This window comes from Borostomias antarcticus (genome assembly GCF_949987555.1).
Source record: "Borostomias antarcticus genome assembly, chromosome: 12".
NCBI classification, from domain to species: Eukaryota; Metazoa; Chordata; class Actinopteri; order Stomiiformes; family Stomiidae; genus Borostomias; species Borostomias antarcticus.
This window is the reverse complement of record NC_140245.1, coordinates 1,528,583-1,552,910: the sequence shown is the minus strand read 5'-3', so window position 1 is coordinate 1,552,910 and position 24,328 is coordinate 1,528,583.

Sequence of the window (24,328 nt, the reverse complement as noted above, 5' to 3'; positions counted from 1 at the left end):
TGAAGCCCTGAGTGTCCAGCTTCAGACTGTCGTTCTCTGCCTTCAGCCTCTCTCTCTCGGAACACGGCACACAGCTGTTAGTTAACACCATAGCTTAGAAGATGTGTGTGTGGGATCGTGTTACCTGTGTAGTTGAGAGTGTGTGTGTGGTGTTACCTGCATGCGGCTCTTAGACTAAGTCTGTCCAGCTGTTGGCGGAGCTGAGCGCCTCAAGGCGGATAATGTCAGCCTCATCTCCTTCTCACTGAGCTCACTGGTCCCCGCTTCCTTATCCAAACAGTCCGACAGCCTGTGCAGACAGACACAAAATTGTGACCTCCTACAACCGCACATGACCACCACCACTAACACCGTTTTAGACCAGATACACCATTGAAAAGCTAGTAATTCAATATGGACGGTATTAATGCTTGAAGAGTTAGATTACCAATTCAACACATCCTCTGGTTGTTGGTAATTCAAGTGCCTCTCTTCAATTGTTACCAGGTGAGAATCGGAATAAGAGAAAATTAGAATTGAAAGTTGAGTGTGAGTAGAGCCCATCGTAACGCACTGAAACCTGACGTCTGGATCACAGTGGGGTTTCACTCTGGGAGACAGCTTGTGTTTGAGAGATGACTCAGAGTCACGTTGGAAGGCAGCAGGTGAAAAACACTGCTGGAGATGTAGAGTAATACAGAGAGAAAATAGAGGAGAAGAAGAGGAGAGGAAGTAGAAGAAGAGAAGGAGAAGGAAACAGGAAGAGCATTAGTAACACAATGGGCTTTGACATTGCAGCAGTTTAAACCCAGCATAGCACGGGACTGACAGGAAAGACCCTGAAGAGGGGGAGAAGGGGAGGGAAGAGGGGGGGGAGGGAGGGAAGAGGGAGGGAAGAGGGGGGGAGGGAGGGAGGGAAGAGGGGGGGGGGGAGAGGGGGGGGGGGAGAGGGGGGAGGAGGAGGGGGGGGAGAGGGGGGAGGAGGAGGGGGGGGAGAGGGGGGAGAGGGGGGAGGAGAGGGGGGAGAGGGGGGAGGAGGAGGGGGGGGAGAGGGGGGAGGAGGAGGGGGGGGAGAGGGGGGAGGAGGAGAGGGGGGGGGGAGGAGGAGAGGGGGGGGGGGGGGGAGGAGGAGAGGGGGGGGGGGGGAGGGTGGGGGTAAGAGTGTGAGAGAAACCAATATTCTGACTGTTGTGTGAGCCAGAAGTGTTAGGCTACATGATCAGTAAGAATCATGACATAGCAGGGTATATCCCACAAACACATCTGACTTGGCTTGAAGCCCAGATCAGATCGGCAAAGCAACGCAACTAAACAGTTTAGAACGTTGCGAACTTGCGGAGAATGCAGCCTGAAACTGAACAACTGCGATTTGACAAGATATATGTTTTGAGACGCCGTGCAACGCATTGGGGTAATTCAGATTGCTGCATCTTTTCTCCGCTACTACTGGCCTGGTCCATAGCTACTTGACATTGGCTCAACATACTTGCAAGCTATCATTCGCTGGCTAGTTAGCAACCAAGCTTCAGGATGAGCACATTAGCTAAGTTATATTAGGTAGCTAGCCAGTGATTTAAGCAATAGCTAACAGGCGTAGCATAGCTCGCTAACGTTAGCTAGCTACCTAAGCTAACAGGAAACTCACCGTGTGGTCACTGGTGTCCGTTGATGTTCTGACAAAACTCCACAAAGTAATTTATGCGTCTTTTATCCATCATGCGGTTTTATACATCACATTACATCCAGTGACTTGTACTGTCAACAGAGCCGGAGATGCTTAGATTCATCCGCGTCCCATTTTTGTTTTGATCACCAAACATTTCTAGCTACTATCAATCTGAAAAGCACTTTTGCGTTGTTGTTGTTGTGTCGACCTGTGACCGGAAGTGGCGCTTCTTCTTCTGTGGTAGCCTAAGCCTACAAACCTCCCGATTCCCAAAGTTCACGTTTACAAACATATGAGGCTGCTATTAATGCAAATATATCAATTTCCAGGTATCCTGAATTAACAGCTTTTCACAACGTTAGCTAGATAGTTAGCTAGTTGATAGCATTCAACTCCGACTTTTAACTCTCTAGCTAAAAAGCTAGTCTAGCTACGTAGCTACAGTGGACGTTTTAGCTATAGCTATCAGCTCCCTCGTTCACTTCAATGGGAAAGCATGCCGATTTCAGACAGCTCTGTCGCGAACACTATTAATGACATACAAAACAATATTGACACCTGAGGAATCCTGAGAACTTGCTGAACATTTGTATCTATAATATGTCCGTATAGCTTAAGAACTGTAGGCATGGCGACAAGTTGGAAAAAAGGGTAAAAATTGAAAACTAGCAGCTCAAAAGCTAGAGTGCGTTGCCATACGTTTCAATGGAGAGCGCAGTTGCTGAACAAATTGTCATACAGCGAAAACTATGAGTCAGACGGCTTAGATAATTACATTGTACGAATCAGCACAGTTGTGTGAACGTTTTGATGTATAACATGTGTATTAGCTGTTAAAACTGTAGGTGTGACAGCAGTTTACAAAACATGTAGATGTTTTCAAAATACGAGCTGCTACACTCTAGAAACTGAACATTCCACACATCCACTTCAATGTTAAAAAAGGTCCAAAACAAACTTAAATTACATAAAAACTATAAGGAATTTTAAAAATCTGAATGGTTAGTTTACTCACCGAAAGGTCCTGAACATTTTAAACTTTGAAGGAGGTTTCTAGCACAAAAAATGAAGGAGGAGATAGGTTTCAAAGCTGATGAGGGGTTTCAAGGTCTGCCATAGACTTCCATTGTAATTTTTTTTGGAGAAAAGCTGAATATTTTGAAAAGTATAAAATATATTAAAAATCTGAAAGATATCCCATAAAGACCTTAACAAGCTGAACATTTTGATAGTTGAATGGTTTCTGTAGCTCAAAGTATGAAGGAGTTGAAGGCTGAAGAAGGTTTCAAAACTCCCCCATAGACTTCCATTCAAAAAAATTGTTGAAAAAGTTGAATATTTTAAAAAGTATAAAAGGTATAAAAAATCTGAAAGGATTCCGCGCATGTCCTTAACAAGCTGAACATTTTGATACTTGAATGGTTTAAGTGGCTCAAAGTATGAAGGAGCTACAGAGAGCCAAAAAACGTACGGAAGAAGAAGTAAAAAAAATAAAGAACTGGATAACAATAGTGTGAATGCTCTAAAGCATTCACACTAACTAGAAAATTGCATTTCCTGCAGAAAATGCGTGTGAATGCTGAGCAGCTGAACGGAATAGCAAAAGCATTGCTGAAAATGCATGAATGTGAAAAATCTGAAATGTCAAATACATCACATCTGAATGGTTGAAAATCCTGGAAGCTGAAAAGCCTGGAAGCTGAAAAACCTTGAAGCTTAGCTGAACTGTGAAACTGGCAGAATTGGAAGCTGAAGAGCATTACATAAAGAAGCTAAGAACTTAAATACATTGCTACAAAAGCTGGAAGATAAACTGTTACACTGTAATGATGGAATGTATTGCTAAAAAGATTAGAGGCTGAAAAACCTGGAAGCTGAAATGTGAAACTGGCAGAATTGGAAGCTGAAGTGCATTGCCTAAAGAAGCTAAAGACTTAACTACATTGCTACAAAAGCTGGAAGATAAACTGTAATACTGCCAAAGATGAAACATGAAATAAATGATGGAATGTATTGCTAAAAAGCTTGTAAGCTGGAAAACCTGGAAGCTTAGCTGAAATGTGAAACTGGCAGAATTGGAACTGCATTACCTAAAGAAGCTAAGAACTTAAATACTTTTAAACCTTTCAACCTGAGTAGTTTTAGCCTTGAACTGAGCCTTTAGCTTGAAAGATGAGTAATAGAGTAATACTGTCAAAGCTGAAACATGGAATAAATGATGGAATGTATAGCTTAAAAGGTTGGAAGCCTGTCAGGGACAGTACAGTGACCTCTGGGCAATCTCTATGCACACAACGGTGAAGACTGTGTGTCTAGCCAGGGGGGGGGAGGGTGGGGGTAAGAGTGTGAGAGAAACCAATATTCTGACTGTTGTGTGAGCCAGAAGTGTTAGGCTACATGATCAGTAAGAATCATGACATAGCAGGGTATATCCCACAAACACATCTGACTTGGCTTGAAGCCCAGATCAGATCGGCAAAGCAACGCAACTAAACAGTTTAGAACGTTGCGAACTTGCGGAGAATGCAGCCTGAAACTGAACAACTGCGATTTGACAAGATATATGTTTTGAGACGCCGTGCAACGCATTGGGGTAATTCAGATTGCTGCATCTTTTCTCCGCTACTACTGGCCTGGTCCATAGCTACTTGACATTGGCTCAACATACTTGCAAGCTATCATTCGCTGGCTAGTTAGCAACCAAGCTTCAGGATGAGCACATTAGCTAAGTTATATTAGGTAGCTAGCCAGTGATTTAAGCAATAGCTAACAGGCGTAGCATAGCTCGCTAACGTTAGCTAGCTACCTAAGCTAACAGGAAACTCACCGTGTGGTCACTGGTGTCCGTTGATGTTCTGACAAAACTCCACAAAGTAATTTATGCGTCTTTTATCCATCATGCGGTTTTATACATCACATTACATCCAGTGACTTGTACTGTCAACAGAGCCGGAGATGCTTAGATTCATCCGCGTCCCATTTTTGTTTTGATCACCAAACATTTCTAGCTACTATCAATCTGAAAAGCACTTTTGCGTTGTTGTTGTTGTGTCGACCTGTGACCGGAAGTGGCGCTTCTTCTTCTGTGGTAGCCTAAGCCTACAAACCTCCCGATTCCCAAAGTTCACGTTTACAAACATATGAGGCTGCTATTAATGCAAATATATCAATTTCCAGGTATCCTGAATTAACAGCTTTTCACAACGTTAGCTAGATAGTTAGCTAGTTGATAGCATTCAACTCCGACTTTTAACTCTCTAGCTAAAAAGCTAGTCTAGCTACGTAGCTACAGTGGACGTTTTAGCTATAGCTATCAGCTCCCTCGTTCACTTCAATGGGAAAGCATGCCGATTTCAGACAGCTCTGTCGCGAACACTATTAATGACATACAAAACAATATTGACACCTGAGGAATCCTGAGAACTTGCTGAACATTTGTATCTATAATATGTCCGTATAGCTTAAGAACTGTAGGCATGGCGACAAGTTGGAAAAAAGGGTAAAAATTGAAAACTAGCAGCTCAAAAGCTAGAGTGCGTTGCCATACGTTTCAATGGAGAGCGCAGTTGCTGAACAAATTGTCATACAGCGAAAACTATGAGTCAGACGGCTTAGATAATTACATTGTACGAATCAGCACAGTTGTGTGAACGTTTTGATGTATAACATGTGTATTAGCTGTTAAAACTGTAGGTGTGACAGCAGTTTACAAAACATGTAGATGTTTTCAAAATACGAGCTGCTACACTCTAGAAACTGAACATTCCACACATCCACTTCAATGTTAAAAAAGGTCCAAAACAAACTTAAATTACATAAAAACTATAAGGAATTTTAAAAATCTGAATGGTTAGTTTACTCACCGAAAGGTCCTGAACATTTTAAACTTTGAAGGAGGTTTCTAGCACAAAAAATGAAGGAGGAGATAGGTTTCAAAGCTGATGAGGGGTTTCAAGGTCTGCCATAGACTTCCATTGTAATTTTTTTTGGAGAAAAGCTGAATATTTTGAAAAGTATAAAATATATTAAAAATCTGAAAGATATCCCATAAAGACCTTAACAAGCTGAACATTTTGATAGTTGAATGGTTTCTGTAGCTCAAAGTATGAAGGAGTTGAAGGCTGAAGAAGGTTTCAAAACTCCCCCATAGACTTCCATTCAAAAAAATTGTTGAAAAAGTTGAATATTTTAAAAAGTATAAAAGGTATAAAAAATCTGAAAGGATTCCGCGCATGTCCTTAACAAGCTGAACATTTTGATACTTGAATGGTTTAAGTGGCTCAAAGTATGAAGGAGCTACAGAGAGCCAAAAAACGTACGGAAGAAGAAGTAAAAAAAATAAAGAACTGGATAACAATAGTGTGAATGCTCTAAAGCATTCACACTAACTAGAAAATTGCATTTCCTGCAGAAAATGCGTGTGAATGCTGAGCAGCTGAACGGAATAGCAAAAGCATTGCTGAAAATGCATGAATGTGAAAAATCTGAAATGTCAAATACATCACATCTGAATGGTTGAAAATCCTGGAAGCTGAAAAGCCTGGAAGCTGAAAAACCTTGAAGCTTAGCTGAACTGTGAAACTGGCAGAATTGGAAGCTGAAGAGCATTACATAAAGAAGCTAAGAACTTAAATACATTGCTACAAAAGCTGGAAGATAAACTGTTACACTGTAATGATGGAATGTATTGCTAAAAAGATTAGAGGCTGAAAAACCTGGAAGCTGAAATGTGAAACTGGCAGAATTGGAAGCTGAAGTGCATTGCCTAAAGAAGCTAAAGACTTAACTACATTGCTACAAAAGCTGGAAGATAAACTGTAATACTGCCAAAGATGAAACATGAAATAAATGATGGAATGTATTGCTAAAAAGCTTGTAAGCTGGAAAACCTGGAAGCTTAGCTGAAATGTGAAACTGGCAGAATTGGAACTGCATTACCTAAAGAAGCTAAGAACTTAAATACTTTTAAACCTTTCAACCTGAGTAGTTTTAGCCTTGAACTGAGCCTTTAGCTTGAAAGATGAGTAATAGAGTAATACTGTCAAAGCTGAAACATGGAATAAATGATGGAATGTATAGCTTAAAAGGTTGGAAGCCTGTCAGGGACAGTACAGTGACCTCTGGGCAATCTCTATGCACACAACGGTGAAGACTGTGTGTCTAGCCAGGGGGGGGGAGGGTGGGGGTAAGAGTGTGAGAGAAACCAATATTCTGACTGTTGTGTGAGCCAGAAGTGTTAGGCTACATGATCAGTAAGAATCATGACATAGCAGGGTATATCCCACAAACACATCTGACTTGGCTTGAAGCCCAGATCAGATCGGCAAAGCAACGCAACTAAACAGTTTAGAACGTTGCGAACTTGCGGAGAATGCAGCCTGAAACTGAACAACTGCGATTTGACAAGATATATGTTTTGAGACGCCGTGCAACGCATTGGGGTAATTCAGATTGCTGCATCTTTTCTCCGCTACTACTGGCCTGGTCCATAGCTACTTGACATTGGCTCAACATACTTGCAAGCTATCATTCGCTGGCTAGTTAGCAACCAAGCTTCAGGATGAGCACATTAGCTAAGTTATATTAGGTAGCTAGCCAGTGATTTAAGCAATAGCTAACAGGCGTAGCATAGCTCGCTAACGTTAGCTAGCTACCTAAGCTAACAGGAAACTCACCGTGTGGTCACTGGTGTCCGTTGATGTTCTGACAAAACTCCACAAAGTAATTTATGCGTCTTTTATCCATCATGCGGTTTTATACATCACATTACATCCAGTGACTTGTACTGTCAACAGAGCCGGAGATGCTTAGATTCATCCGCGTCCCATTTTTGTTTTGATCACCAAACATTTCTAGCTACTATCAATCTGAAAAGCACTTTTGCGTTGTTGTTGTTGTGTCGACCTGTGACCGGAAGTGGCGCTTCTTCTTCTGTGGTAGCCTAAGCCTACAAACCTCCCGATTCCCAAAGTTCACGTTTACAAACATATGAGGCTGCTATTAATGCAAATATATCAATTTCCAGGTATCCTGAATTAACAGCTTTTCACAACGTTAGCTAGATAGTTAGCTAGTTGATAGCATTCAACTCCGACTTTTAACTCTCTAGCTAAAAAGCTAGTCTAGCTACGTAGCTACAGTGGACGTTTTAGCTATAGCTATCAGCTCCCTCGTTCACTTCAATGGGAAAGCATGCCGATTTCAGACAGCTCTGTCGCGAACACTATTAATGACATACAAAACAATATTGACACCTGAGGAATCCTGAGAACTTGCTGAACATTTGTATCTATAATATGTCCGTATAGCTTAAGAACTGTAGGCATGGCGACAAGTTGGAAAAAAGGGTAAAAATTGAAAACTAGCAGCTCAAAAGCTAGAGTGCGTTGCCATACGTTTCAATGGAGAGCGCAGTTGCTGAACAAATTGTCATACAGCGAAAACTATGAGTCAGACGGCTTAGATAATTACATTGTACGAATCAGCACAGTTGTGTGAACGTTTTGATGTATAACATGTGTATTAGCTGTTAAAACTGTAGGTGTGACAGCAGTTTACAAAACATGTAGATGTTTTCAAAATACGAGCTGCTACACTCTAGAAACTGAACATTCCACACATCCACTTCAATGTTAAAAAAGGTCCAAAACAAACTTAAATTACATAAAAACTATAAGGAATTTTAAAAATCTGAATGGTTAGTTTACTCACCGAAAGGTCCTGAACATTTTAAACTTTGAAGGAGGTTTCTAGCACAAAAAATGAAGGAGGAGATAGGTTTCAAAGCTGATGAGGGGTTTCAAGGTCTGCCATAGACTTCCATTGTAATTTTTTTTGGAGAAAAGCTGAATATTTTGAAAAGTATAAAATATATTAAAAATCTGAAAGATATCCCATAAAGACCTTAACAAGCTGAACATTTTGATAGTTGAATGGTTTCTGTAGCTCAAAGTATGAAGGAGTTGAAGGCTGAAGAAGGTTTCAAAACTCCCCCATAGACTTCCATTCAAAAAAATTGTTGAAAAAGTTGAATATTTTAAAAAGTATAAAAGGTATAAAAAATCTGAAAGGATTCCGCGCATGTCCTTAACAAGCTGAACATTTTGATACTTGAATGGTTTAAGTGGCTCAAAGTATGAAGGAGCTACAGAGAGCCAAAAAACGTACGGAAGAAGAAGTAAAAAAAATAAAGAACTGGATAACAATAGTGTGAATGCTCTAAAGCATTCACACTAACTAGAAAATTGCATTTCCTGCAGAAAATGCGTGTGAATGCTGAGCAGCTGAACGGAATAGCAAAAGCATTGCTGAAAATGCATGAATGTGAAAAATCTGAAATGTCAAATGCATCACACCTGAATGGTTGAAAATCCTGGAAGCTGAAATGCCTGGAAGCTGAAAAACCTTGAAGCTTAGCTGAACTGTGAAACTGGCAGATTTGGAAGTTGAAGTGCATTAAATAAAGAAGCTAAGAACTTAAATGCATTGCTACAAAAGCTGGAAGATAAACTGTTACACTGTAATGATGGAATGTATAGCTAAAAAGATTGGAAGCTGAAGAACCTTGAAGCTTAGCTGAACTGTGAAACTGGCAGCATTGGAAGCTGAAGTGCATTACATAAAGAAACTAAGAACTTAAATACATTGCTACAAAAGCTGGAAGATAAACTGTTACACTGTAATGATGGAATGTATTGCTGAAAAGATTGGAAGCTGAAAAACCTTGAAGCTTAGCTGAACTGTGAAACTGGCAGAATTGGAAGCTGAATTGCATTGCCTAAAGAAGCTAAAAACGTAAATACATTGCTACAAAAGCTTGAAGATAAACTTTTATACTATAATGATGGAATGTATAAAAAGATTGGAAGCTGAAAACCTGGAAGCTTAGCTGAAATATGAAACTGGGAGAGTTGGAATCTGAACTGCATTGCCTAAAGAAGCTAAAAACGTAAATACATTGCAACAAAAGCTGGAAGATAAACTGTAATACTGTCAAAGCTGAAACTGAATAAATTACGGAAAGTATTGCTAAAAAGCTAGTAGGCTGGAAAACCTGGAAGCTTAGCTGACATGTGAAACTGGCAGAATTGGAACTGCATTACCTAAAGAAGCTAAGAACTTAAATACTTTTAAACTTTTCAACCTGAGTAGTTTAAGCTTTGAACTGAGCCTTTAGCTTGAAATATGAGCAATAGAGTAATACTGTCAAAGCTGAAAGATGGAATAAATGATGGAATGTATAGCTTAAAAGCTTGGAAGCCTGTCGGGGACAGTACAGTGATCTCTGGGCAATCTCTATGCACCAGATGGTGAAGACCGTGTGTCTATAGCCCACATGGGCTGAGTTCTGTGGTCCATGGCGTGGATAGTGGCGTGGTGGAAAGACTACTCACCTGCCTTCACCAGTGAAGACCGTGTGTCTCTAGACACCTCAGAGGCTGTGTTGTGAGGTCCGAGGCATGGTAGTGGCGTGGTGGTGAGACTCCGCCCCCTCTGGTCAGAGCCGGTTGTGGACAGTATACGCCGCACTGGACTACCCACCTGCCTTCACCAGTGAAGACCGTGTGTCTCTAGCCACCTCAGAGGCTGTGTTGTGAGGTCCGAGGCGTGGTAGTGGCGTGGTGGCGAGACTCCGCCCCCTCGGGTCAGAGCCAGATGTGGACAGTGTAGACCGCACCGGGTTACCCACCTGCCTTCACCAATGAAGACCGTGTGTCTCTAGCTGCCTCAGAGGCTGTGTTGTGAGGTGCGTGGCGTATTAGTGGCATGATGGCGAGACTCCGCCCCCTTGGGTCCGAGCCGGTCTTGGACAATGTACACTGCTCTGGGCCTCCCACCTGTCCCCACCGGCAATGACCCTGTGTCCTTAGCCCACTCAGGGTCTGAGTTGTGGGGTGCGTGGCGTTGATAGTGGCGTGGTGGCGAGACTCCGCCCCCTTGGGTCAGAGCTGGTTGTGGACAGTGTAGGCCGTGCCGGGCTACCCACCTGCCTTCACCAGTTAGGACCGTGTGTCTCTATCCACCTCAGAGGCTGTGTTGTGAGGTCCGTGGCGCGGATAGTGGCGTGATGGCGAGACTCCGCCCCCTCTGGTCAGAGCAGGTCGGGGGCAATGCACTGACATCCGGGGAATTGCCATGCACCCAACAGTGAAGCCGTGTCTGTAGCTCACTCAGGGGCTGAGATGTGGGGACAGTGGCGTGGATAGTGGCGTGGAGACGAGACTCCGCCCCCTCAGGTCAGAGCTAGTCGAGGAGAGTGTACTGCTCCCCGGGCCACCCACATGCACCCAACCGTGAAAACTGCATCTTTAGCCAACTCGGGGTCTGAGATGTTGGGACGGTGGCGTGGATAGTGCATGCACCCCTCACCCCTCATCCCTCATCCCACCATGTGTCTATAGCCCACTCCGGGGCCGAGCAGTAGATGTGGAGGTGTTGTATGGAAGTTGAGGTTAGAAGCAGTAGTAGTGAAAAGCAGTAGGTGTTTGTTATAAGTACTGCTAGTACTACACTCAAAATTGGATTAGACCACTCATCATAACTCATAGTTTTATTGAGTTCAATAGCTGAAAGAGGAGAAAATATATTAATATGAGTTTACAGCCTGAAAAAGTGTCATTCTGAATATTTCTTTGAATATAAGTAAGGAAGGAAGGAAGGAAAGAAGGATGGATGAAAGGAAGGAAGGATGGAAGGAAGGATGGAAGGATGGAAGAAAGGAATATGAATGCTGCCACAATAGTCATAAAAGGGTGCCTGTACAGAGAGCCTGCGCGTGTCCCCAAATTCAAATCTCAACTGACACTGTGAGCATCCTCTCATTCACTTCAATGGAAAGGCATGCCGGCTTCAGACAGCTCTCCCTCAAAAAGTATGAAGGTCACAGCCTAGATATTGACACCCTAGGAATCCTGAGAAAATGCTGAACATTTCAGGCTATGATATGTCCGTGTAGCTTAAAAACTGTAGGCATGGCGACGAGTTAGAAAAAGTGTAAAAATGCAAAATTAGCAGCTCAAAAGTTAGAGGGTGGGCCCATACGTTTCAATGGAGAGCGCAGTTGCCGAACAAATCGTCATACAGCCAAAACTATAAGTCACATGGCTTAGAGACTTACATTGTACGAATCAGCACAGTTGTGTGAACGTTTTAATGTAGAATATGTGTATGAGCTGTTAAAACTGTAGGAGCAACAGCAGTTTACAAAACGTGTAGATGTTTTCAAAATACGAGCTGCTACACTGTAAAAACTGAACATTCCACACATCAACTTCAATGTTAAAAAGGGTCCCAAACAAACTTAAATTACATAAAAACTAAAAGGAATTTCAAAAATCTGAATGGTTACTTTACTCACCTAAAGGTCCTGAACATTTTAAACTTTGAAGGAGGTTTCTAGCACAAAAAATGAAGGAGGAGATAGGTTTCAAAGCTGATGAGGGGTTTCAAGGTCTGCCCATAGACTTCCATTGTAAAAAAATGTTGAAAAAAGCTGAATATTTTAAAAAGTATGAAAGTTATTAAAAATCTGAAATATATCCCATAAAGACCTTAACAAGCTGAACATTTTGATAGTTGAATGGTTTCTGTAGCTCAAAGTATGAAGGAGTTGAAGGCTGAAGAAGATTTCAAAACTCCCCCATTGACTTCCATTCAAAAAAATTGTTGAATAAGTTGAATATTTTAAAAAGTATAAAAGGTATAAAAAATCTGAAAGGATTCCGATAATGTCCTTAACAAGCTGAACATTTTGATACTTGAATGGTTTAAATAGCTCAAAGTATGAAGGAGCTACAGAGAGCCAAAAAACGTACGGAAGAAGAAGTAAGAATAAACTATAAAGAACTGGATAACAATAGTGTGAATGCTCTAAAGCATTCACACTAACTAGAAAATTGCATTTCCTGCAGAAAATGCGTGTGAATGCTGAGCAGCTGAATGGAATAGCACAAGCATTGCTGAAAATGCATGAATGTGAAATATCTGAAATGTCAAATGCATCACACCTGAATGGTTGAAAATCCTGGAAGCTGAAAAGCCTGGAAGCTGAAAAACCTTGAAGCTTAGCTGAACTGTGAAACTGGCAGAATTGGAAGCTGAAGTGCATTACATAAAGAAGCTAAGAACTTATACACATTGCTACAAAAGCTGGAAGATAAACTGTTACACTGTAATGATGGAATGTATTGCTAAAAAGATTGGAAGCTGAAAAACCTGGAAGCTGAAATGTGAAACTTGCAGAATTGGAAGCTGAATTGCATTGCCTAAAAAAGCTAAAAACTTAAATACATTGCTACAAAAGCTGGAAGATAAACTGTAATACTGTCAAAGCTGGAACATGGAATAAATTATGGAATATATTGCTAAAAAGCTTGTAGGCTGGAAAACCTGGAAGCTTAGCTGAAATGTGAAACTGGCAGAATTGGAACTGCATTACCTGTAGAAGCTAAGAACTTAAATACTTTTAAACTTTTCAACCTGAGTAGTTTAAGCCTTGAACTGAGCCTTTAACTTGAAAGATGAGCTATAGAGTAATACTGTCAAAGCTGAAAGATGGAATAAATTATGGAATGTATAGCTTAAACGATTGGAAGCCTGTCGGGGACAGTACAGTGATCTCTGGGCAATCTCTATGCACCAGATATTGAAGAACGTGTCTCTAGCTCACTCAGGGACTGAGTTGTGGGGTCTGTGGCGTGGATAGTGGCAAGGTGGCAAGACTCCTTGGGTCACAACCCGTCGGGGACAGTACAGTGACCTCTTGGCAAATTCCATGCACCCTCCAGCGAAGACAATGTGTCTCTAGCCGCTTTAGAGGCTGTGTTGTGAGGTCCGTGGCGTGATAGTGGTGTGGTGGCAAACTCCGCCCCCTTGGGTCAGAGCCAATCGTGAACAGTGTAGGACGTGCCGGGCTACCCACCTGCCTTCACCAGTGAACACCGTGTGTCTCTAGCCACCTCAGAGGCTGTGTTGTGAGGTCCGTGGCGTGGTAGTGGCATGGTGGTGAGACCCCGCCCCCTTGGGTCAGAGCTGGTCATGGACAGTATAGGCCGCACTGGGCTACCCACCTGCCTTCACCAGTGAAGACCGTGTGTCTCTAGCCACCTCAGAGGCTGTGTTGTGAGGTCTGTGGCGTGGATAGTGGCGTGATTGCGAGACTCCGCCCCCTCGGGTCAGAGCCGGTTGTGGACAGTGTAGGCCGCACCGGACTACCCACCTGCCTTCACCAGTGACGACCGTGTGTCTCTAGCCACCTCAGAGGCTGTGTTGTGAGGTCCGAGGCGTGGTAGTGGCGTGGTGGCGAGACTCCGCCCCCTCGGGTCAGAGCCAGTCGTGGACAGTGTAGACCGCACCGGACTACCCACCTGCCTTCACCAGTGACGACCGTGTGTCTCTAGCCACCTCAGAGGCTGTGTTGTGAGGTCCGAGGCGTGGTAGTGGCGTGGTGGCGAGACTCCGCCCCCTCGGGTCAGAGCCAGTCGTGGACAGTGTAGACCGCACCGGGTTACCCACCTGCCTTCACCAGTGAAGACCGTGTGTCTCTAGCTGCCTCAGAGGCTGTGTTGTGAGGTGCGTGGCGTATTAGTGGCATGATGGCGAGACTCCGCCCCCTTGGGTCCGAGCCGGTCTTGGACAGTGTACGCTGCTCTGGGCCTCCCACCTGCCCCCACCGGCAATGACCCTGTGACCACAGGGGCTGAGATGTGGGGACAGTGGCGTGGATAGTGGCGTGGAGACGAGACTCCGCCCCCTCAGGTCAGAGCTGGTCGAGGAGAGTGTACTGCTCCCCGGGCCACCCACATGCACCCAACCGTGAAAACTGCATCTTTAGCCAACTCAGGGTCTGAGATGTTGGGACGGTGGCGTGGATAGTGGCGTGGTGGCAAGATTCCGCCCCCTCAGGTCAGAGGTTGTTGTGGGAGGTCAGTGATTGCCAGGCCATCCCCATGCACCCCTCATCCCACCATGTGTCTATAGCCCACTCCGGGGCCGAGCAGTAGATGTGGAGGTGTTGTATGGAAGTTGAGGTTAGAAGCAGTAGTAGTGAAAAGCAGTAGGTGTTTGTTATAAGTACTGCTAGTACTACACTCAAAATTGGATTAGACCACTCATCATAACTCATAGTTTTATTGAGTTCAATAGCTGAAAGAGGAGAAAATATATTAATATGAGTTTACAGCCTGAAAAAGTGTCATTCTGAATATTTCTTTGAATATAAGTAAGGAAGGAAGGAAGGAAAGAAGGATGGATGAAAGGAAGGAAGGATGGAAGGAAGGAAGGATGGAAGGATGGAAGGATGGAAGAAAGGAATATGAATGCTGCCACAGAAGTCATAAAAGGGTGCCTGTACAGAGAGCCTGCGCGTGTCCCCAAATTCAAATCTCAACTGACACTGTGAGCATCCTCTCATTCACTTCAATGGAAAGGCATGCCGGCTTCAGACAGCTCTCCCTCAAAAAGTATGAAGGTCACAGCCTAGATATTGACACCCTATGAATCCTGAGAAAATGCTGAACATTTGTATATATAATTGTCCGTGTAGCTTAAAAACTGTAGCCATGGCGACGAGTTAGAAAAAGTGTAAAAATGCAAAATGAGCAGCTCAAAAGTCAGAGTGTGGGCCAATACGTTTCAATGAGGAGCGCAGTTGCCGAACGAAACGTCATAGAGCAAAAACTATAAGTCACACGGCTTAGAGACTTAGATTGTACGAATCAGCACAGTTGTGTGAACGTTTTAATGTAGAATATGTGTATGAGCTGTTAAAACTGTAGGAGCAACAGCAGTTTACAAAACGTGTAGATGTTTTCAAAATACGAGCTGCTACACTCTAGAAACTGAACATTCCACACATCCACTTCAATGTTAAAAAGGGTCCCAAACAAACTTAAATTACATAAAAACTATAAGGAATTTCAAAAATCTGAATGGTTAGTTTACTCACATAAAGGTCCTGAACATTTTAAACTTTGAAGGAGGTTTCTAGCACAAAAAATGAAGGAGGAGATAGGTTTCAAAGCTGATGAGGGGTTTCAAGGTCTGCCCATAGACTTCCATTATAAAAAAATGTTGAAAAAAGCTGAATATTTTAAAAATTATGAAAGTTATTAAAAATCTGAAATATATCCCATAAAGACCTTAACAAGCTGAACATTTTGATAATTGAATGGTTTCTGTAGCTCAAAGTATGAAGGAGTTGAAGGCTGAAGAAGATTTCAAAACTCCCCCATTGACTTCCATTCAAAAAAATTGTTGAAAAAGTTGAATATTTTAAAAAGTATAAAAGGTATAAAAAATCTGAAAATATTCCGCGCATGTCCTTAACAAGCTGAACATTTTGATACTTGAATGGTTTAAGTGGCTCAAAGTATGAAGGAGCTACAGAGAGCCAAAAAACGTACGGAAGAAGAAGTAAAAAAAATAAAGAACTGGATAACAATAGTGTGAATGCTCTAAAGCATTCACACTAATAAAGAAAGAAATAGTGGGAATATCAAAAGTTGGGCTAGCTTCTACAAGCTAGCCCACCTAATTAATAAATCTGAAATATTTTTCAATTCCTCACAGAAGCTGTTGAGACCGAAGTCGTTTGGGTACACATCCGAGCAGCTTTTTAGGGGGAGATGAGCACCACGGCAGGACCCGTTTCCACCAACTCCACCCTGGGCAACGCTGAGGATCTTCTCTGGGCAATTGGCATGGCTGCCACCACCTTCAACGTCTTCTTGGGTCTCCCCACCAACTGCTACGTCCTGTGGCTGATAGTGAGCGGTGTGGCCGGGACCGTGGACTCAGAGCTCTTCGCTCTCAACCTGACCGTCTCCGAGATCCTGTTCTGTCTTTTTAACACGGTGACCATATCCTATCTCCACTTCCCGACTAGTGTGTCTCTGAAACTAGCCTCTGACTTCTCCTTCGGGTTCTTCAGCGCCGGCCGTTTCCTGTTCCAGACCTGCATCTGTGTGGAGCGCTACCTGGCGGTGGTCTGGCCCGTGCTCTTCCTCAGGTCCAGACCCCGGAGGTACCGGCTGGCCTGCTGCGGGCTGGTCTGGCTGCTGGTGTTGGGCTCCTGTCTCTTCAGCATGCTCCGGCCTTTCTCTAAGGAATACTACTACTTTTTCAGCGCCCAGGGCCTGTTGAGTTTTGGGGTGATGCTGTTCTGCTGCCTGTCAGTGCTCAGGGCTCTGAAGCAGCACCGGCCCGGGGAGGGAGAGAGGGAGAGAGGGAGGGGGGGGGAGGGGGAGAGAGGGAGGGGGGGAGGGAGAGGGAGGGGGAAGGGAGAGAGCAGTGATGTCAAGATGAAAGCGTTTAAGATCATTCTTCTCATCCTGGTGTTTACTGTCCTCCCCCAACTACCCATCCTAGTTTTGCGGACATTGTATGACATCATGTTACCTGCAGTTTTCCGTGAAGTCATGTTGATTAGTTTTTGCTTCATAATGGTGACTGGGTTTGTCCAACCCCTCCTCTACCTGCACAGGGCTGGGAAAGTGCCCTGCTTCAGCAGACTTCTTTAGAGGTGGACTCTGATGATTGCCCCCCAAACAAGCAGCCATCGCCAGAGATTCTGTTAGTGACCTACTTGACCTACTGTATTCACCACTACAGATAAACCACTATCAGTCTCTGACACTGTGTTCACAGTTCAATGTGCTTGTTACAGTGCTTGTGAATAATGTAGATTTGATTCCCAATAAAACTCCAGTTAAGATGATGTCTGTGTGTGTGTGTGTGTGTGTGTGTGTGTGTGTGTGTGTGTGTGTGTGTGTGTGTGTGTGTGTGTGTGTGTGTGCAGCCCAGTCAACGAGTAGATACGGGTCATCTCACATGGTTCCATCTAGTTAAACGGGTCTATGCACAAGTTTTTGTCACTTGATTAGTGCCGGAGGGGTGTAGTGGGTATTGGATGTGTGGGGTCGGCATTCCCCCACTTCTTTGAGCATGATTTTACTTATATTTGTGTCCCCTTTTATGTAACAACATGCAGTAATTCTAAACTATCTCTCATGTCTCATGCCAGGTTGAAAGCCAAGGAATAACGATGGGTTTTAAGACTAGCTTCCTCTGTTGGTAGCCAGGACTTCTTGTGTTGTCCTTTCTCTATGGCTGGACTGTGGTCACTCAGTCTGTATTTGGTCAAGATCTGTCTCTGGTTTGTATCTCTGACAGTGAAGAGGTACTCTGACTATTTATATTCATGGTTTAGAGCCAGATAGCAATCAAGTTTTTTTGTGTTTTGGTTTGCGTCATCCAATGTTAAAGATAGGCGTCTTCAGTTAATTTAATAATTCGGTTGATTCTGATTAGTGGTTGTAAAGCAGTGCTGGTCTGATGTTGAGGTTGTACAGTATTGGGTGTTACAGTAGGCTATGTGTTCAGTAAGTCTCAGGACCAGCTGACAGAACCGTTCTGATCGCTAACGTTGTTAGCATAAGTGAACGGACTAGAACATGGCGAAAATTAGCATCACGGCTAGTGGACGTTTTCTGTTTGGCAAGTCCCGTCTGAATGAGCTTGGTTTGACTAGCGTTAGCATGGTAGCTAGCTACAGTAGCTATCTACTATTGTGTACAATTGTAGGGTGGACAATAGAACTCGACAAATCTGACTTGGCAGGACAGAACGAGACAGATTAATCTATTGACATATCCAGGAAGCACATCAGCTATTTCTGTGTAGCAGCAACATGGGGTGTGTGCATCATGGGAACTGTAGTCAGTTTACACCCAGTGTTCCAAAAAACGTTGTAAAACGTTTTTTCTACAACGGAGAGTTTGGATACTTGATTCTGATTGGCTAGCAGCCGTGGTAAAATACTCTGTAACCCACAGCTGCGACCGCATAACAATTAGTATTAATGCGCCGTCAATCTCATTGACGAGGCCATTGAATAAATCAATCTTTAGCTGCACAAACATGATCCAAATCGATAAATAACGACTCACTGTAAGTGCCTTAGAAACGACATGAATAACAATGCAATGCAGCCCAAAACTTTTGGCCACTCCCAACATAAACTGTGTTTGCTTTTTTGTGATTGAATAAACCTTTCTGCATGTTGGTGGTGTCCGTGATGACATACAGTATTTATTTATTTGTATGTGTGTGTTGTGTCATTTACTGTTACACAAGCCAGGTCCTGTCAGTCATATTGATGGACACCCTGAGTTTCCAGCTGTATTTGCATCTCAGATGGTGTCTGACGCACACACACACACACACACACATTCATAAACACATACAAACACATGTGCGCACACACACATTCATAAACACACACAAACACACGCGCACTCACACACGCACACACACACACACATTCATGAACACACAAACACATGCACGCGCACGCACACACACACTCACTCACTCATACACACTCACTCACACACACACACACACACACACACACACACACACACACACACACACACTCACACACACACACAGGTGTTTGCAGGTGCATTGATTTGATTTGCTGACTGATCATATTTCCACCATTCATCCAAAGGCAGAACAGACATCTCTTTCTCTGTCTCTTCTAGCAGCAGGTTTGTTAAGCTGACAACTCTTCTATTTAAGTTCCTGTCATTGCTGCTAAACGTTATCTTGATTTATTTATTCATTGAATAGAAACCTTGATCTTATGTAAGTATGCACATACTAACTTGCTTGCTTACCGTATTAGCTAATTGATTTACTTGCTTGCTTACTAACTTACTTTTTTTTGTTTATTTGTTTATTTATTTAAAATAGGGACAGCACATATTAAGAGGGAGGATTGTTGTAGTACTTCTTGAAGAGATGAGTTTTGAGCCTGCGGTGAAAGAAGCAGCGACTCTGCTGCTCTGGCATCAGTGGGCAGTTCGTTCCACCACTGCGGGGCCAGGGCAGAGAAGAGCCGTGACCGTGTCGATCGACCGCAGGGGCCTCGGAGTGACGAGGCAACCAGTCGCCCCGAGGTAGCACAGCGTAGCGGTCGGGAGGGGGTGTAGGGGTTGACCATGGCCTGGAGGGAGGTAGGAGGGGGCTGTTCCTCTCATTGCCCTGTAGGATAGTACCAGAGTTTTAAACTGGATGCGAGCTGCTACAGGGAGCCAGTGTAGGGAACGGAGAAGGGAAGTTGTGTGGGAGAACTTGAGGTGGTTGAACACCAGGCGAGCAGTAGCTTTCTGGACAAGCTCCAGGGGTTTCATGGCTGACGCCGGGGCCCCAGCGAGGAGGGAGTTGCAGTAGTAAACCCACCAGTAGTTTACCCACCTCTTTAAAATGAGCCTGAGACTTTACTCACCTATTTGGGGGTCAAATGTATTAATCAATGAGGGAAAACAAGGTGGTTAAACTCTGTATTCGACCTGTATTAACCACTACACCCCTGCAGAAAAGTCATGGTCATACGTCAAAAAACCCATAAAACACTCCTCGGTCTGGTCTCTTAGTAACCCTCTCTCATACCTCACGAACGTATGAACATTATTTAAACCTATATCAGAGAAAATACTGTTGGTATGGCAATGGACTGCACTTATATAGCGCATTTATCTAAAGCACTTTACCACGGCCTCTCATGCACACGCACATTCACGGCAGCTGCCATAGCAACAGGGTTCAGTGTCTTGCCCAAGGACACTTCGACATGTCGTCAGGAGGAGCTGGGATTCGAACCACCGACCCTACGATCGTTGGACGACCCGCTCTACCTCCTGAGCTACAGCCGCCCTGTTGAGAGGAAAGTCGCATCGTGAAAACCAACTCAAGTAGTTTTTTTTTATTGACCTTGTTATCTCAAGTAATGTAACGAGTATGTGAGTGATTCTGTAATTCTGTGAGTGTTTCTGTTAGTAAGCAGGATTGCTTCAGTATGGCCTCCCAGAAGTTAACCGAGGTGATTGCTATTCTTCTCATAGAATTCCAATCCATATAATTGATGTGACCTTTGCAACACATCATAGCACAGTACAGAAGCTAGATAAATTATTCAATTCAAGTCCTATAGGCTACTGTGCATCCTTGATGCTGAAAGTACATCTTTACAATCATCCTCCTTTCATTACTTCTTCATATCTTTCTTTGCCTGGACTACTCTCTTCCTGGGCAGGACCCTGACCTAGACCTGAGCTGTGTTTGGAATCGCTCCCTATTCACTATATAGTGCACTATATAGGGCATCAGCAATTTTGTTTGTAGTGTCCGAATTATCCACGGAATTTTCGTTCCCTATATAGTCCACTATGTATAACCCACAATTCACCTTGATTTCCAGGGAACAGTGCATGTACCCAACATTTTCTCCGGTCCCTAGGTAGTTCACTACATGGTGAACCCTATATAGGGAATAGGGAGTGAGGGAGCGATTCCGAACACAGCTCTGGTCCAGGGTGATACTGTGGTCTATTCAGGGCTAAACCTCGGTATCCGGCCCTGCCGGGAACCATTGCACTATTGACCTTTGACACTCGGTCTGCATTACCGTATCCACAGATAATATAATTTTGTTACTCACCGAACGGAAGAGTTTTCGAAAGATGAAAGCCTTTTCTCAAAGGTGGCTACAGTTACAGCCCCTCACCTTTTATATAAAAAGCTTTTTTTTGCACTTAAATAGCACCGATATCCATTCATGGAGATACAGTATACCGCCCTGGCTAAACCCTAACCCTGTAGTGTTGTTGTTGTTGTTGTTGACGTTGTTGTATGGAGATGTAGCCCAGGGGCCTCATTTATCAAAGAGCGTGTAAATTCTGGTGTAAAAGAGGGCGTACGACGAAAACGCGGAAAATGCAAAATGTAGCGTACGACGAGAATATTTACACGCAAACATTCCACACATTCTGTGGTAGGCTATGATTGATTCAGGACCAAAAACAGGGAACGATAACACAGATGACCACTTCATAATGTTAGACCACATTATTAAGACTCTCATCTAAATCACCCGGTAAATCACACTTAAGCATTTATTTGGCTGCCAACAGAAAAACATATCAATTGAATATGGCTACACAATAAAATGTTTAATGCATAATCAAGTTAACAGACAAACTCAAAGAAAATGACTGAAATTGTTTCTCCAGACTCTGACGTGGGGTGGGACTCAGAGGAGGGGGAGTCTGCAGTGGTCCTTGACCTGACGGTCGTGCCCCCGCCGGTTGCAGCCTCTACATCCAGTGCCACGACCTCCAGTGCCTCCACCTCCAGCGCACCGGCCTCCACCTCCAGTGCCATCTCCAGCGCCTCCGTCTCCACCGCCCACGCCTCCACCTCCGGCTGCCAGCGTCCCTGCCTCAAGGGTCCCTGAGGGCTGGGCTTCCTATCAGACGCTGTGCTGGAGGCTCATGACCCTAGAGGCCCAGAGGGAAATGGCAGAAGGGATTGGGGCAGTTGTGGGGCAGTTGTTCAGCAGTTGGTGGAGGTCACCACACTACACCACCAGAGCCAACAGGACATCCTCACTGCACTTCATTCCCTCACACATGCTGTCACGGACCTCACACTGTCACTCACTACCACACTCACGGACCTCACACAGTCACTCACTACCACACTCAAGGACCTCACACAGTCACTCACTACCACACTCACGGACCTCACACATTCACTCACAAACGCACTCACACACCTCACACAGTCACCCACCAACAGACAATAAAATGGTAGAAATGTGAACCTTACTTGTTTGTGTCTTCATAGCTGGCGCATGACCTCAGTGTGGGCCCTTTGGCCCCGCTGGTAAACCTCATGACGGGGAGGGGGCTGAGGGCTTGGGTCCTCATTTTGTGGTGGGGTCTTGACTGGTTCTCATTCTTATCAGCTTTGAATATACATCTTGGCAAACATAACAGAATGATGTACAAGGAGGGGACAGATACCTAGTGAAAGTACTATTGGTTGCTAGTAAAAAGACAATAATGAGGGCTTGGTATAAGGTGGAACCCCCAACCAAGGAGCAGTGGTGGGTGTTGTGGAGGAGATTTATGAGATTTATTTATGCATTGAGGATGCAGGAAGGAAAGTTTGAAGGGAGATGGGAAAAATGGATGGATTATAGAAGGAAGTGTGATGATACCACTAATATTAAAATAGTCATATTTGAGTAAGAAAAAAAAGCTGCATGGATGGAAGTACCCATAAGCTGTTATTGTAAGTTTTTATGTTTTATTGTATTGTCGTTGTATGGATGGAAAATGCTAATAAAGATTAAAGTAAAAAAGACATAATATGTATCTTGGCTATGCACACACCAAGCCAGCCGTCACGCGCAGCGCCTGCCTCCAGTCTAGCCCCTACCCTGCTGTGCGCCAGGATGAATGAGTCATGCGTGGAGCCAGGCCACCGTGCCACTACACTTGTGATGAGCATGTCGGCGTCACATATGATTTGGGTATTTATAGTGTGCACATTTTTGCGATTCACATAGACGTATTAATTCACTGATGGTGCCCTTATGTGGGTGCAGTCGCCATCGCCGTCACCTCTTTGGAGTTCTATCTCGGCCAGTAGGCCGAGTAGCGCCGGATTCATTTAGGCTCGCATTACGCACAGGAGGACTGTCATTTATATGCTTACCAAACAGCAAACAGGTCCACATGATCACATATTAATGACAATCTAATTGGTCAATTATTGCCGTTTGATGGAGTGCCTGCATTAAGTGTGTGACATATAGCGCGGAAAGGTTTGGGACAGCGCATAGGTTCAGTTTGGGGAACAAATCCATATCGGACCATGAATGAGCCGGTTAGAGGACACGTCTAATCTTGCATTGCGATATATGTTTGTGCTGAATTGGGCTATTAGCCTACATGTTTGTGCGTTCATGAACTGTCGTCTCTCCGTCAAACATAGTAATTCACCGACGCACCACCTGCGTCGCCAGTTCCCCCTGTGTTCAAAAAGGGCGTAGAACACCGTGTAAATCGGTACGACAACTTGAGAGGTGTCGTACAAAAGCGCGGAGAAAGGCGACTAAATTTCCGCCCTTTCGGCTTGATAAATCGCAATGTGGGGGGGGGGGGGGGGAAATGGCGTACGCCTGAAATCGCGAAAAAGACCGTGTAAAAGAAGGCGTACCTCAATGATAAATGAGGCCCCAGTTCTCTAACCCTAACCCTGCAGTGTTGACGTGGTTGTATGGAGATGTAGTGACCCAGTGGTGCTGCCTCCTCCTCACTCTATAAGACTGTTGAACAACCAGCACTGAGATAGCAATACAAGGCTGAAACCAAACATCCAGAAAGCTTTCCATTAAACATGGTTTATTACATGTAACAGTACTGCTTTCACATATCATTAAACATGGTTTATTACATGTAACAGTACTACTTTCACATATCATTAAACATGGTTTATTACATGCAACAGTACTACTTTCACATATCATTAAACATGGTTTATTACATGTAACAGTACTACTTTCACATATCATTAAACATGGTTTATTACATGTAACAGTACTACTTCCACATATCATTAAACATGGTTTATTACATGTAACAGTACTACTTTCACATATCATTAAACATGGTTTATTACATGCAACAGTACTACTTTCACATATCATTAAACATGGTTTATTACATGCAACAGTACTGCTTTCACATATCATTAAACATGGTTTATTACATGTAACAGTACTACTTTCACATATCATTAAACATGGTTTATTACATGCAACAGTACTGC